Source organism: Aquila chrysaetos, chromosome 18, assembly GCF_900496995.4.
Source record: "Aquila chrysaetos chrysaetos chromosome 18, bAquChr1.4, whole genome shotgun sequence".
NCBI classification, from domain to species: Eukaryota; Metazoa; Chordata; class Aves; order Accipitriformes; family Accipitridae; genus Aquila; species Aquila chrysaetos.
The window spans coordinates 21,906,942-21,922,200 of NC_044021.1; the positions used below are offsets into that span (position 1 = coordinate 21,906,942).

Sequence of the window (15,259 nt, forward strand, 5' to 3'; positions counted from 1 at the left end):
CTACCTCTACTCCGACCATTTTCCAGCTTCTGTTTCCAAAAGTCAGCCGCAGGGCCGGGGAAGGTGGTGAAGCGCCGTGCGGGAGCAAAACCCGAACATGGCCACTTAAAGCAAATATTATTTTTCAACTGAAAGACTTTTAAAATTTTTTTCCCGGTTTATTTTTAGAACAATGGTAAAACATACAAACCCTGGAGGCCTCAAGCACTTTCCTGCTGTGCTAGTGACTTAATTTATTTCTTTAATTTGTTAAAACCTCACCAAAATAATTTTATCCTTTGGAGACTTCGCTAGCCCAAGTTTTGCATGTATTATTTGCTGCGAAAGATTAATGAGGTAGCAGAGGCAATTTTTAATGGATTCCCTTGGTTTTCTCTCACTCTCCCTCACTTCTTCTTTTTTTTCAACACACATGGCAGTCCAGGTCCATGAATCTGTTAAGTGCTCTCTACAGACAGGATACAGGGTGCGGGAAGAAAGTAATGAAATCGAAAAGCCTCTTTCACAACAGCTTCTCCCCTTCTCTTTCACCGCCCAGAGATAACCGCATTAACCACCGTGCTGCACCAACCTCCGGCAGATCAAACGCCTCCGCAGCCCCTGTCCTTCGCAATGCTCTGAGGGAACGGACGGAGCCGAACACCCCAAGTTTACAGGAAGGCTGCGCGTGTGACAACAGCTAATCCTACGCATAGTTCAGAGGTGCTGTCAGCTAGCCAGGCGATCCGCTGAGGCCCTTCTTTTGGCTCGGTTAGAAATCTGCTGACACTCCCAGAGACTCTCGGGGAGCGTTTTGGAGCTCAGCCGCAGAAACCTTCCCATCGACCTGCTCCTCTTACGGGAACTGAGCGCTGCCTGGAGCACAGCAGCAGCACAGGCTTCAGTGGCGACGGCTAAGAGTCAGATCTGTTTCTCTTTCTTCACCCAGAATAACCAGGCTATTTGTCAAGAAGACGCACTGTGCTTGGAGGTGTCTAAATCCTTTCTCCTCTCTCGGCCCACATGCAGCCTCTATTCCAGCACAGCTCCGCAGGGGAGATTTTGCCTGACGGGAGGTGAAATGGAGAGAGACACGAGGAAAACAAAAAGTGAGGGAGCACAGGGAGAATGGGTTAAGATGCTGGGGTGAGGGCAGAGAGAGAGGTGACAAGTTCCTCGCTATAGCTTTAGAGACAGGGTAGGTCTGTGATGGGGTAAGGGTATGTGAAAGGGGAAAGAAATCACAACTCCCCCCTCCAGAAGTGAGGAAAAGGAAGGTGCAAGTCTCTTGAAAGGCAGCCAACAGAGGCCTCTGCTCTTTCTCCACATGCAAAGCTGATTTTTTAACCTGAATGAACCAAACAGAAACTGTGAGCAGCCACTCTCCTAGCTTGCCTCCCTGCCTTTGGGGAAGTCTGCTTTTTGCTTTAGGGCTGGAGACTCCTATTTGCAGAAGGACTGAACTATGAAAGCCCTTCAGCATGACTGAGACCAGGCCACTCACCACATTACGGCACCGAAACTGCTTGGAGCAGTTTGGAAATCTGTCCAAACTGAACCACCAGAGAGAATACCCTGAGTCAGGGATACTACATGTGGTATGATTTCATTCAGGCGTATCAGCTGGTGGCCCAAGGGCCACGTATGGTCTATGGGGCAAATCCACGTAGCTCAGTACCTTTTTTGCCAAAGCCTCAACCCTGATACTGTCAGGACCATTGCCAAACACTTCTGAGTGTGCCACTGGCGTAGCACTGAGCCTCAGTCAGCATTTGTACCTTCATCAGAGTGTGTTGGCCGTGATCAGCCAGATTTCTGCAGGCATTTGCACACTCTGTTCTGCTCACCTAATTGCCCTGCTTCAAGTGTCGCGCCACACAGGCACAAAAGTTCTTCGAGAAATCTGGACCCTACAGTGTGCTATTCAAGCAAATACACCAGGCATTTTTCTCACCCTGTATTTTTTTCCTCATGTAGTAGATAACACCACACAGAAACAGCAAAGCAGAGCAACAGTATAGGAATAAGGAAAGGACATGAGAATACCTGTTGGGAACAGCCAGCTCAAAGGCAATGACACCCAATAAATAACCCTTGTCCTGGTTTTGGCTGGGATAGAGTTAATTTTCTTCCTAGTAGCTGGCATAATGTTGTGGTTTGGATTCAGTATGAGAAGAATGTTGATAACACACTGATGTTTTCAGTTGTTGCTCAGTAGTGTTTAGACTAAGGCAAGGATTTTTCAGCTTCTGATGCCCAGCCAGCGAGAAGGGTGAAGGGGCACAAGAAGTTGGGAGGGGACGCAGCCAGGACAGCTGACCCAAACTGGCCAAAGGGGTATTCCATACCATGTGACATCATGCCCAGTATATAAACTGGGGGGCAGTAGGCCGGCGGGGAGGGGGGGGATCACTGCCTGGGAACTAACTGGGCATCAGTCGGCGAGTGGTGAGCAATTGCATTGTGCATCACTTGTTTTGTATATTCCAATTCTTTTATTGTTATTATTATTGTCATTTTATTATCATCATCACCATCATTATTTTCTTCCTTTCTGTCCTATTAAAATGTCTTTATCTCAACCTATGAGTTTTACTTTTTTTTTTTCCCTGATTCTCTTCCCCATCCCACTGGGTGGGTGACGAGTGAGCGAGCAGCTGCGTGGTGCTTAGTTTCTAGGCTGGGGTTAAACCACGACAACCCCGAACAATGAAAGACAGGGATGTCATTCTCTGTCATGCCAGAAATGTCATAAACCACAACAGAGACGTGTCAATGGTTTGAGGACCCTACAGAAGATTTTTTTTTTTTTTATAGCACCATATTTCCTAACTTCTTTTGCTATCTTGTGGGCTCAACTTCCTGACCTTTGTCTGCCTCTGCCTCCCCATTCACTGGCATTTACTCAGAAACTCACTGTCTCCACTGCCATGGGTATATTCAAGTTGCTGGCTGCCCATCCCCAGAGGCAACTACTTCATCTGGTGCACGTAAAACAGAGGGCTTCATGCAACATGCTTAGTGCTGGGATCCAAAGGAAGGGCTGCTGAGGGAGACAAAACCAAAAGATAGCTCAGTTCTGGTTCAGACTAAGAAGCAAACTCACCTGAGAGGAAGTGTCCCCCGCGTATTTATCAAGTGTCAGAGGCAAGACATCTCCCCACACCAAACTCTGTGCTATCAGACAAGGCAGCGTAAAGCTGCTTCAGGCATTTCTAGATGAGTTGCAAGCACAGCCTTATCCCCTCTAGGCTACCCTGAAAAAAATATAAACAATTACTTCTACCAACAGAAGTTTGAAATGTGCAGAAGGAGCCCTAACACCTTTGAATATCACTGACTGGATTCCCCAATATATCACTTTGATCAAAAACTAATCAGGATTCCCCTTCTGCATTTTCTTTGGTTTTTTTGAATGGGATGACACATGATCAACAATACCACACAGGTATAGTGATGGTACTTAAATAATCCCATAAACAGCAAAGATTCCTGTACACATTCATTTAAAGTTGGCTTGAGGCAAGCCAAATATACAAACAATTAGAGATCTGTAGGCATGCCAGGAAATATTCATGCAGCATATAGGCCCAAGAGAAAAATATAAAGAAGATTAAGAATATTATTAACACATATATGGAGGTAATAGTATTTGATGGATTTCTATATGAGTACCTCTGTGATCCTGGCAAACCCCAGAAAATGGACTGGACTGACATTTTCAACATTTACCTACAGCTGTCAAATCTGTAGCACTTCAGTAGCAGCAAGTATCTGAAATTTAAATGGCTGCTAAGCCATCTTCCTTTGTTTTGTTACACAGTAATTAGATCCACCTCATTCACTCAGTTCATGACAAATATTTCTGCTTCACTCACATCCCAAGACAACTTCCGTTGCTTTTTTCTTTAATTTTTTTTTTTTTTTTTTCCACAAAAAGGCTTTTTTTTTCCCCCAAACCTTGTAAGTTTTTTGTTCCCGTTACAATCTTTGGCACACAAAGCAGGTGGTATCAGAAGTGCAAATGCTGCCATATTCTTTGAATTGCTATAAACTGATGTATGGTTTTGTTCATTTTAAGTACCCAGTCTTTTGATATCCTGGCCAGTCCATTCCGTGCTCACAAGTTAACAAGACTACAGGCACGGAGAGATACAAGAAAGGCCACCCAATTAAAGGGAGAAAACGAAGATCAAAACAGGCTACTTACTGTCGTATGGTCAGGTGCAGAACTGTACCTGGTGCAATCACTGATACCAGGCTAGTTAACATTGCACCTGTCACTTGGCCATGACCTTCACCAGTCACCTGGCTCTAGCCTTATGAGAGCTGACTAACTTTTAAATTAAAAAGGCTTAGATTAAAAATATTAGTAACCCTTGAAATCCTCAAACAGCTTCACTGAAAACAACAAGAGGAACAAATTTGAAATCACAAGTCCTGTGGAAAGGACTCTGCCTAATTTGATAATGGACACAGGTTATTTTCTTCTCCATTAAACCACAAGGAACTGAGCGCTGAAAGCCCATGCTTACTTGAGGGATGGGGGACCATCCCATGTTGCATGTAAGCATGAGGTTACCCAGTGTCCCTATCAATCCTTGGAGCTGCTTAGTGCAAGTACATACTGTTCTCCTGATCATGCATCCAGAAACCACAGCATAAGCAGAAGGTCACAAGCAGGACTCTGAAATGAAATATGTCATGAGCACCCCAGAATGGACACGGGTCCCACTGCTCTAGGGATTAATGCCATGGGGTGAGCGCTCCCAAACTCAGCATTCCTGTTCCTTCGTACACGGAGTGTGAAGTGAGGGCAGGCAACTCACTTTTACACAGAGACACGGGCCTTCATTAAAACACCACAATGAAGATCATTTACATTTCAGAGAGAGCTCACACCTGAAAATTATTAGGAAAAAACAGGACACAAATCTTATTTTCAAAAACAAACAAAAAACAACACCAAACTTCAATGGATTCTCCCTTAGAAGTATTAAAGGAAGGATTGCATCTTCCTGCAAATGGAGGAGCTGAGAAAGGTTCACCACACATCATAGCAAATAAAGCTTTTTTTTAAAAACAGAATTTTTTTTTTTACCACAGAAATTATTTATTGATGTGTTCTACTGCTTTTGACCAAAATTCCTGTGAGTTCATCTGCCATCAGAGTATTAGTGAAGGAAAAGAGGGAGCCTAAAAGGCTAATAGTTCACCAGCACCGCTAGACGTCCCAGTTCACAAAAAGGCTGGCCAGTTTTACCTCCTTGGTATTTTACACGATGAGCTGGAAGGAGTCCACCTTAAATAAGATAGCTAGGAAAATCCAAATAACTGGAAGGAGAGTACAGGTAAGATTTTGTTACCTAACACATCAAATAGTTTCACAACTGGTCTCTCAAAAACAAAGGGAAAAAAAACCCATCAAAATGCTGAATTTGGCTTCCACAATGCAAAGAACAGCTGGAGCATTTCTGCATGACTTAGTTTAATGCAGCAAGATTGGAATTTTTAAGTTCCCAAGGAAAAATAAACAAAACAAAACAGAAGCAAAGTTGCTGTTCACTTTCTGCTATCTGTACCAGTTACCACCTGGATCCAACTATTTGCCACCTAGGATCCAAGTATTCAAAAATCCACATAATTAATTAGTATCAAACCAAAGGCCTGCAAAACATCTGTACTCCAGGAGTGACCTTCTGATGGGAGAAGACCAGTCCTTGACTCCCCAAGTCCTACAGCTCAGACTTGCTGCTTGAAAAAACTATTTCCCATGAGATGCCTCTTATCAGCTCCAAGTCCCACCAGCCTGGCAGTGAAGTGCAGGTAAGATATAAACACACCCAGGGAAAAGGGAGACATTTCTTAGGCATTTTTGTAGGTTCAGCAGGTTTCACTAATTTGCCTAATCTGGGGACATCCAGACCCCTTTTCCATTTCTTCTTCTCTGATACCTTCCCGAAACCTACAACGCAACAAACAGTGCATTAGGGAGGACAGCTTTTGTGCCACCAGAGTCAGCAAGGGTGGACATGGATCTCATCCCAGCAAGGGACCCGCGCAGTGCCACGGCAACAGCTGGACAATGACGCGGGAGTTACGTACCGCATCAGCTGGAGATCTTTATGGGGTCAGAAGAGCAAGGGAACTAGAGACCTATTTGCCCCAAATCTGCCCCCAGATTCCACACTTCTTCCTATGGAGTCCTCTGACACACCCAGACACGGGTACGGACACAGCGCGTATTGCTGGATACGATTCTTTCGGACACCAGTCACACCACCGCTCACAGCCGGGCACCGGCACTCCTTCTTAATCTTACAGGGCTGTTTCACCTAACGGCTCCCCACCTGGCTTCCTGAAAGCAGCAGGGGACAGCTGCCGAAACCCCGTCAACCCAAAGTCAACATGACCTGTGGACGCGGTCCAGCTCTGCCAGGAAGGGCCCAACGACAGCCAGTGCGGCTGAGGAAATATTATTGCAGCCTGGGCGCTTTCTCATGCAGGGTTCTATTTTGGTGCACCATTTCTTGTCGCGTGAGCACACCCTGGGCATTTTGGGAACTCCAGACACAGATAACACTTAGCTGTAGGTCGCAATGTTTTTACTGATACAGGTTTCTCCATCCTGATTTGGGTGCGAATGCGTGTGAACGTTGCGGTATTATATACTGTGTATGCCGTGGCCCAGAACGTACAATGCGCCCACCAAAAAGCACAGTAAATAACAGAACAGTGTTTCTTGCCAGTCCAAACAAACATTTTTCTATTGCTAGCAGAGCAAGACGGTACTAACCCACAGAACTGCAGTGTTTTAGGACTTCATTTAATAGTACAAAAAAAAGTCACACTGCTGCGAAGTGACAGAGAAACATGCATAACACAATTTTGTCGTCAACACAGAAGCAGTGGTTATATACAAGGAAATGTTTATTTGATCTATTTGCTAACACACAAATCAACTTGATCTAAAACTATTTCATAATACGCATTCTCAAGCAAAGACCCAATTTGAGGCGAGCTATTTGAGGGTATCACTGTATTTTTTCAGGCAAGACAGCCATTTGAGTAACCAACTATGGCTTCTCTGTCCACAGACTGCAGAGTGTGCACCAGGAAGAGGGCTGCAATGAAAAAAAATTAACCGATTTTACTTGATCCATGTTAATTATTTTTGCTTGGAAAAAAAAAAAAAAAAAGGAAGAAACTCTGATTTAGCTAATGGGAAATCCTCAAGGACTTGGATAAAGAAGTTGTGTGTATCCACTTGCCCTAACCTTTGTTTGGCCTTTTGGCTAAGTACAAGGGGCATATCAGTTAAGTAGCTGATGTCTTCTCTCTGGGAAACTCAGTGAGTTAGTAAGTCATTTCAAACTATTATGATTTTGATGCATGGAAAAAAAAACCACTTGGCTTTCCTCAGACAGTACAGCTGGGTAAGTACAGAATTTCCCGGCACTGTTTAAGCCTGGGTGGGGTGGGAAAAAGAAAGAAGAAAAAAAAGAAACAAATGAAGTTTATAAAGAAGGGGAAAAAAGAACAGAAATCTTGCCAGTAGTTCAGGAAATCTTTCCTTCCTTGTTTTGCTTATGGAGATCAAATAATCCAAATTAAACATGAATCCCCTTGGAAAATGCTGATGACTCTACTCAAACTAGGGCAGCTAAGGTGCTGAGAAGCCACGAAGTTCAGCTCCAGTCCTTCAGATATTCATATAAGCAAGTAGATTAAGTGATTGGTCTTGTGTCTTCAGGATCAGCACTCCAGACAGACAGTCCCTGAAGGAGGAACTGACTCTTGTGTATACCTATAGCCCAAACCAGCTATATCCAAGTCCTCACTGTAGTCCTCCGGGCACCTCCACAGCACAAGTAGAAAATAGCAACTGCAGATGAGATCATATGACCACAGCAAAGCCGCTGCCATGTTTCAGGGAGATCTCACCCCCCAGCAAAGGAACACGCAGAGGATTGCTAGCATCTTTCCCAACATGTTGCACTCCAAAGTAAATGGGATAACCCACTTTGCTCAGAGCTGCAGTGGACGAGACTGTGCTCACAGCTATGCCTGGGCCTTCAGGTGGGAGGATGGACTTCCAGTCTCAGGAAAGGACCTTCTTATTGCCTGTTAACTTTGTCTTTTGTCAGCCTGTAGCCACACCCTCAAATCAAATCTACAATTTCATTGCATTAAAACACCTATTTTTTCACCTGAGCACCTCAAAAACAGTCAGCACATGCTTTTCAAGCCCTACAAAATCTACGTATCACACTACATGTCCCTAATTATAAAAAAACAAGTAGCGCACAAAAAAATTAAGTCAACAGAGGGTGTGTGGCAGAAGTCAAACCCACTTTCTGAGGCCCATTTATGAAATGACTGCTCTTCCCTCCTCTCACTTTCACTGTGGCTTCCCTAAGCTACAAGATTTTTCTACCTAGGGTTTTCAAAAGACACAAATATCACTTAATATGCACAGGAACAAATTCAGGACCATGCCTACACACAATATGTGTTTATGAATATTTGTTCCACATACTGATTTTACCAATATTAGTGACTCCCCTGACTTGCTTCCTGTGGCCAAGCAAGAACGAATAATTTTTTAAGAGAAGTCTGAAGTTAGGAAATATATCGTGCAGATGCATGCAAGCCAGTACCTCCCCCACACACCCAAGTTTAGCAGGCAGATCTTTCAGAACCAGCTTGCAGGAGGTGGCTCTGCAAACATGAAGACTTTTTAAAGCGATGCACAGGTACAGGGATGATTTTCATGTCAAGAAAATAATGCTACCTCCATTAAAAAAAACTGATTACTGTAGTGGTTCGCACACCTGTGAAGTCAGAAGAGACCATTGCGATCCCACCCAGTGCAAAATACGGCCCGGGGGATTTCATCCAGTGATTCCTCCATTAAGCCCCTAACTTTTGACTAATCTCGAACCTGTCTTCCCGAATTGAAATCAACTCAAATTCAGAGACTTCAAGGCTAAGTTGACACTGCCTTATGTAACGCAGACCTGGGGGCAGGCCACTAAAGCATGACGACCATGCAACCATATTGTTAAAAACCTGCTGCTCAGCTGCCTCCAAATCCCACAGGGCTTCTTGGCATGCAGTAGGAACCTTTCCAGGAAAGAACTTGGCCAACCCACCTGTAAGGGGACATCTCCTCAGGTTTGACAGGATGGGCATTGGCGGATTCAAGCCAGCATGGGTGTATCTCAAGAAACGCCCTATCCTGAACCCAGCCTATTCATAGTGCAAAGATAAGTTTCTTTCCTACCACATCGTAAAGCTGATCCAAAGCTAGTGTTCGGTTTGGACATAAGATGAACTGGAGAACGACTCCAAACTTGGAATCATGCTCAAAAGGCAGCCATAGTCCACATGCAAGAAAATCCACCATCACTCCTTTTGTCACATTCCCTTCATCTGAAGCACTCCCATCAAAAAGCAAATGCATGAAATCCCTCCTCACTGATGGCATAATTCTGCAGGTTAAAGAAATGATCAGTATAACACTGTTTCAGGGGAAAGGGTGCAGTTATGCAGTGCAGCCCTATTAAAATCAGCCATATAAACTGATCACTGATATAAGTCATTGCAGTGTTTGGCCCACTTGCTCCAGCGAGTTTCTGCTTTGTACTCAGCTCTGCAGCTGCCTTGCACCTCCCACTCTTCCTTCTTTACTGTCTTCATGTAAATCAAAAAAATCAATCAAACCTCATTTCATCAGTAATAAATCAATCACTTGGATCACTCGACTATATAACAACGACCTTGTGGCTGCAAAGGCAGAGTATGTGCAAGCATGTGGATGACAGCAAGCAAAAGAGAAAAAAAGTATTTTTATATATCTATTTGCTGTAGTTCACAGAGAGTCTTTTTTTCTGGCCACATCTGAGCTCTCCAGAAGGGCTGTACTAATAGAAATTCTCATTTCTTGCTTGCCAGTCACCCCCAAACAAATCAAAGCATTCCTATCCTCTTTCTGTGTTATTTTCTCAGATTGTATGCTGTATTCATACCTTTTTTTCCTGAATACAAACAAATACAAATGTCAGAGGCAGACTAGAAATGTTGGGGCACACACAGTACATTCTTGGTTTCTTCTAAAGATCAGACCATATCACCAATTAAAAAAAAAAAAAAAAAGGCACTCAACCTCCATCTACCCGCTTCCAAATCAAGATAAGGAAATATCTCAAACTTTCCACAAAGCCTCATATTACCTCCCATCCAAGCCGGAGGCCTGAGAATCCGTCCTATTGTTTCCCTTGCTAGCGCTGCATTCTTACAGAGCTTCTGCATTTGTTCGGAGCTTCTTGTTGTTGTTGTTATTGTAAAAGCTAAGTGTTACACAAGACAGAGAGCTTGACAGCTTTCCCACAATCCTCAGCATGTGGGAATAGCAAGTAACAAAGTGTTAACACCTGCCAACTGGTGGTTAGGTGTAAATGTCTCTGTTAACAACAAACACTGCTGCTAGCAGTCATCAGAGCAAAGCAGCAAATCTGTTCCCTTCTCCAATGTGGAAAACACCAAACAATAACAAAAAAGGCACCTAATTGCTTGATTAAGATGTATCAGTGTTGGAAACTGCTGATCTAGAACATTGAATTTCTGACATTTACTTCACTCTTGATTAAACAGAAATGTTTAAAACTAGCTATTGTGCAGACAGAAGCCCAGAGCACTGTGTAAAATCCAGGGAATTGTGACAGTGAAACTTTTCACAAAGAAACAAAATCAGAACCACCTCCTCTCCGCTGTTTCATAAAAGCATCAGCTGCTGAGACCCTCTGGCTATTACGAAGAAGGGATGGAAGAGCACTAAGGAAGGGTTAGGAGTCGGGTAACTCCTTGATTCCCTTCTCCCCATGTGGAACTTCAGGGAAACCTTGTGGAAAAAGTCCAGCTCCTGCTCTGAAAAATGCTGCTGAGCAGGGAGGTCAGAGCTGTTTCTTTATGGAGAGAAGGATTAGTTGTGTACTTTTAAAAATCATGTTTTCAGTTGGCAATTTCCTAGGCAGCTTCATGAGCCAGGTGGCACTGATTTATCACTGATTTGCTTATGACTAATGTCTGAGACCTGAGGCTAAAAGCCTGCTTACTCTACAGTCGTCCTCAGTAGCCAGCTTGCTTGTTTTATTGCCCTTTCCCAGTGACAAAAAGGTAAGGGAGAAGTGGGTCAACTCACTTATCTCAAGTAAACTACAGATTGCCAAGTCAGAAGGTGGTAAACTTCATTAATCTACACTACCCACAAAAGCCCACTGCTGCCCAAATCTCCCTACTGCGCACACAGAAACTCCAGCTCAGCTGGGGAGGGACATTAATCCTGGTTTCCATCAGCCTGCATTTCTTCCGTAATTGCTATCAGGAAAATAAATTATCCCATTCTTGAGGGGTGGGGGGTATTTCACATTTATATCTTTTCCCTAAACGTACTATCTGAAATACTTCAGACAACCATGATTGTACCTGATCTATCAGCTGGTGACCAGGACAACAGATAATTCTAACCTACATGAGTTCCCATGGAAGGCACGGGTCACTTCTTTTGGTAGCACTACCAATTTATGCCAGCATTAATGATGCATGAAACAAAGACTTTCAATAGTCAGCACCTTAAAACAGAGGACGTGTTCTCCTTATTTCCTGAAGCATCAAGTATTTGAAAGTTCTACAAGTAGTAGATGGTTAATGTAATAAGTTGGCTTACAAAGACTGCCAGAGCATTGTTCTGACTCTGAGCAACATTATTCACCAAATGGCTACAGTGAAGGCTCAAACAACATTCGATTAAAGTTTCCTGCAAATGGTTCTATGAGTAAAAAATGGACAAACAATTGTTTAGTTGGCCAAAAGTGGCGTTCTCCACTAGGAATGGGTGAATATTGAAATATTGACCTATTTACTGAGCTAGATGTTTCCAAACAGCAGTTGGAAAGTTTTTTTGCCATAGGAGGTTTAGGATCACCTGCACCAGAATAGTATTAGAGACAAATTTCCAAGTTTCATGCGAATATTCAGGCCCCTCAGCAGCTGAATTTAGACTCTCAGTCACACGGTTTCTGTGACTCAGCCATTTGTTAGTCATCCTCTGCCCATTATATCTCAGGAAAGTTACAGATACCCATAATTAGAAAGGCAATCCCCCTCCTTCTGTCTCCTTTCTGCCTGCTCTCTAGATATCATGTCCTCTCACTCCCTTACTTACCAGAGGTCATGTGCTATTTCATTTCCATTCCCTTCCTAACCAGATTTATTTTCTTAAAGTCTCACCCATTTTACACCCTTACAGCAGTCTCTATATCTTACCCCACATGCAGAATGCTCCAGAATAACTGATGCCCTCGCACCCCCTTCAACCCTCCTTTTTCTGAACCCAGCAGCCCTGCCCTGGTCCTTGTCTTTCTCTCTTGCACAGGTTTTTAATCAACAGCTGCCCTCTGGGCTCTCACAGGCCATAATCAATTCAGTGCCATTCTTGCACAGTCTGGGAGCATAACGCAAGAGAACTCGGTTGCTTCTGTCTAAACCTATCCTGGACTAGTTTCTCTAATTTGTCCGAGTTGTTGATCGGTAAACCTGGCACTTCGGGGCTTCCCTCAAATCAATGTCACTGCCCAACGTGTTATTTCCACTCTTGCGCACTGTTCCCTCCACGCATCGTTCTACCAGCTCTCCCTCCTTCACTGCAAACAGCTTTCTTGTTTTTGCCTTCCAGCCCACTATCTTCCCTTCTTGCTGTTCAGACAATCAACTCCCACCATCCCTCTGCCAGTGATAACTGCACTGATCACAAGCAAGTCTGGTTTTCCCTATAATCCGTAACAGATTTCGCAGTTTCACAATTTGTTCTTATTCTCCATTTGGTAAAGAACAGAGATCTCTGAACTAGCAAAGCCAGAGGGACAACTGTCCATATTCAGCCTGAGACAGCGTAGCTCCTGTTCACTAGGACAATCATCCAGAAGATGCTGGCGTCAATACTCAATGTCTGATCTGCAGCAGGCAAAGGGGAATACTTGAATGTGCAGCCCTTAAATCTCAGATTTACAGTGCAGGTGCTGGGAAGCAGGAGAAGACTGGGATGGACAGGTACACACATGTCCTTCTCACATTCAGCACATTCTGAATCCAAGGATGAGAGTCTCCCTCACACAAAACCCCATCCCTTTTAAAACTAATGGGTAATCTTCCCCTAAGAAAAAACATTTTGGTGGAAAATTTCCAACCAGTAGTAATCTCTCACCTACTTCAATGCCATAAACATTCCAGCTGTAATGCCACTGCCCCCTTCCAAATTCTTCCTGACTTACCCTTTGTTTGGTGATAGAAGACATTAGCTTTGTTATTGCTTCATTCTCCCACTCTTTCCTCCCAAACACACACAGGTGTATTTTATCTGAGAATAATCCCATCTTCTTCAGGACGGGACACAACATGACAGCCCCTTGCCCAGCACCACCCCTACCCCTCGGTGGGGTTGCTGGGCACTGCCAGTCTGCCAACGCAGCAGTGCAGGCAGACCAGCGCACACCAGAGCAGTAAGTCTAGCTTAGATCCTACAGGTCTGAACTTTATCCATTGTGTTTCTTTTTCAGAAAACCATCTCCAAGGCAGCAGAAGAATCTTTCTCTTTGTTCACCTCGGAGTGCCTTGAGACCACAATGCTAGAATACTCCAGCGACACAAGAGCTGAATCTAAATGCAGACGAACCAGCACAGCCTAGTAGTTAAAGCACAGAGCACACGGTCTGGATTCCTCTGTTGTCTTTGACAGGGCATTTCTGTAGTACCTTGGCAAGGGCACAAAGTAAACTATCCAGTAGCAGTTCCCCCCTCCCACAGATGCACAAAAGCCTGTAAAAGTGTTGCAACTAATTTGCACCTTTGGAAGCCTCCCCCTTTCTCTGCCCCAGAGCTCTTTCTGTGACACAGGGGTAAAGCTGTATCTACCACACAGAGTCTGGCTCCATCCATCGCTTTACCAGGTGGTAAGGGTTCTGGCAAGCTCTGATTTGGCACAGGTGGGGTTACATGCTTTCCCTACTGACACATGCACATTCCTATGTTTAGTTTTAACGCTAACAGGTTAACGAATCTTTCTTCTCTGTCTATATTCAAATGATGACTGAAAACTACATCTGCATAGTGTTTTCCCATTAGGTCAACGGCAGCCAATAAAGGAGCACTTGCTACTGGTTATTTAGCTGGATAGGAGCAAACAACAATCGGTACAATATTAGCCCAAAGAGGGAGGAATGTAGAGAACCTGAAACAGTACTGCCAACAAAGTGACCAGCAGCAGGGATGGGGTGGGCACCTGCCTGCCTGCCCTGTTCATCGACCTCACGGAGGGAGTCGGTTCCCACGTATTCGATAGCACTCAGCAGCACTAGCTGCGAAGTTGTGTATACAACTATCTTAGAAATAAATTGCTCTCCCTGCACTTTAGGAAACAGTTCCCTTAGTCTTTGAACAAAAGAGATGTGTTGCCCGTTCTGTACCACACCAATCTTAATAGTTTCCACTACAGGCTCTACTACATTACTTAAAACTAGTACTGATTATTTGTCTAATTGAAGGGCAGCTGTGAAAGAAATAGTTCTGTTAGTGATGGGATGAAAGGCTCAAATGGACAAGTTGGAATAACGTAAGGACAACGTAAGCATATGAAAAGTACTTCAACACCTACCTCCTAGTGAATTCAGGGGTGTTGCCCAGCTTGGATGGTTCCTTGGAGGGTTTAAGGTCTCAGTGCTAGGCAAGGCTTGTTTCTATTCCTGTAGATCAAGGCTCCAGCATCGCGCTTTGATGTCCAATAATGCGCACAGCTTGCCTTTCGTCCTTCACCAATGATATGCAACCTTTTCACTGTTGAAAATCAGATAATCAGAGGATTAATAAAAAGGAATATTTTGACATGGTTCTAAAAATCACTCAAGTGAAAGGTGCAGAGGTTCACTCTCTGGACTAAATGCAGTATCTCTCCAGTCTAGAGCAATCAAAGCAGTCTTGCAGAATCTTGCTAGGGCTTGTCAGGTCCTGAACATTGGAGTTGTCCTGATCGTAAGCACTATAATTCAAAGAACAGACCTAGCAAGAGGCAAATACGTAATCACATGTCACCAACCCTTTGGGCTATACAGTTAGCCAAAGGCCCTGCATCTAAGGCAGAGCTAAATTTGATATCTGTGTGATCAGATCCTTTGTAAGCAAAGGACACTGTGGAAATAGTCACCTCTTATATCTAGCTCCTTCTTTG

General features: G+C 44.0%; 1 long non-coding RNA gene across 1 annotated transcript in view; it reads right to left on the reverse strand.

The window, feature by feature from the left end:
• The window catches only part of LOC115353085, a 29,398-nt gene extending 14,534 nt beyond the window's left edge, over window positions 1-14,864 (reverse strand). The window contains exon 1 of the long non-coding RNA XR_003927409.1: window positions 14,690-14,864. This is a non-coding gene — a long non-coding RNA (uncharacterized LOC115353085). The remainder of the gene's footprint in view (window positions 1-14,689) is intronic.
• Window positions 14,865-15,259: the final 395 nt, after the last annotated feature.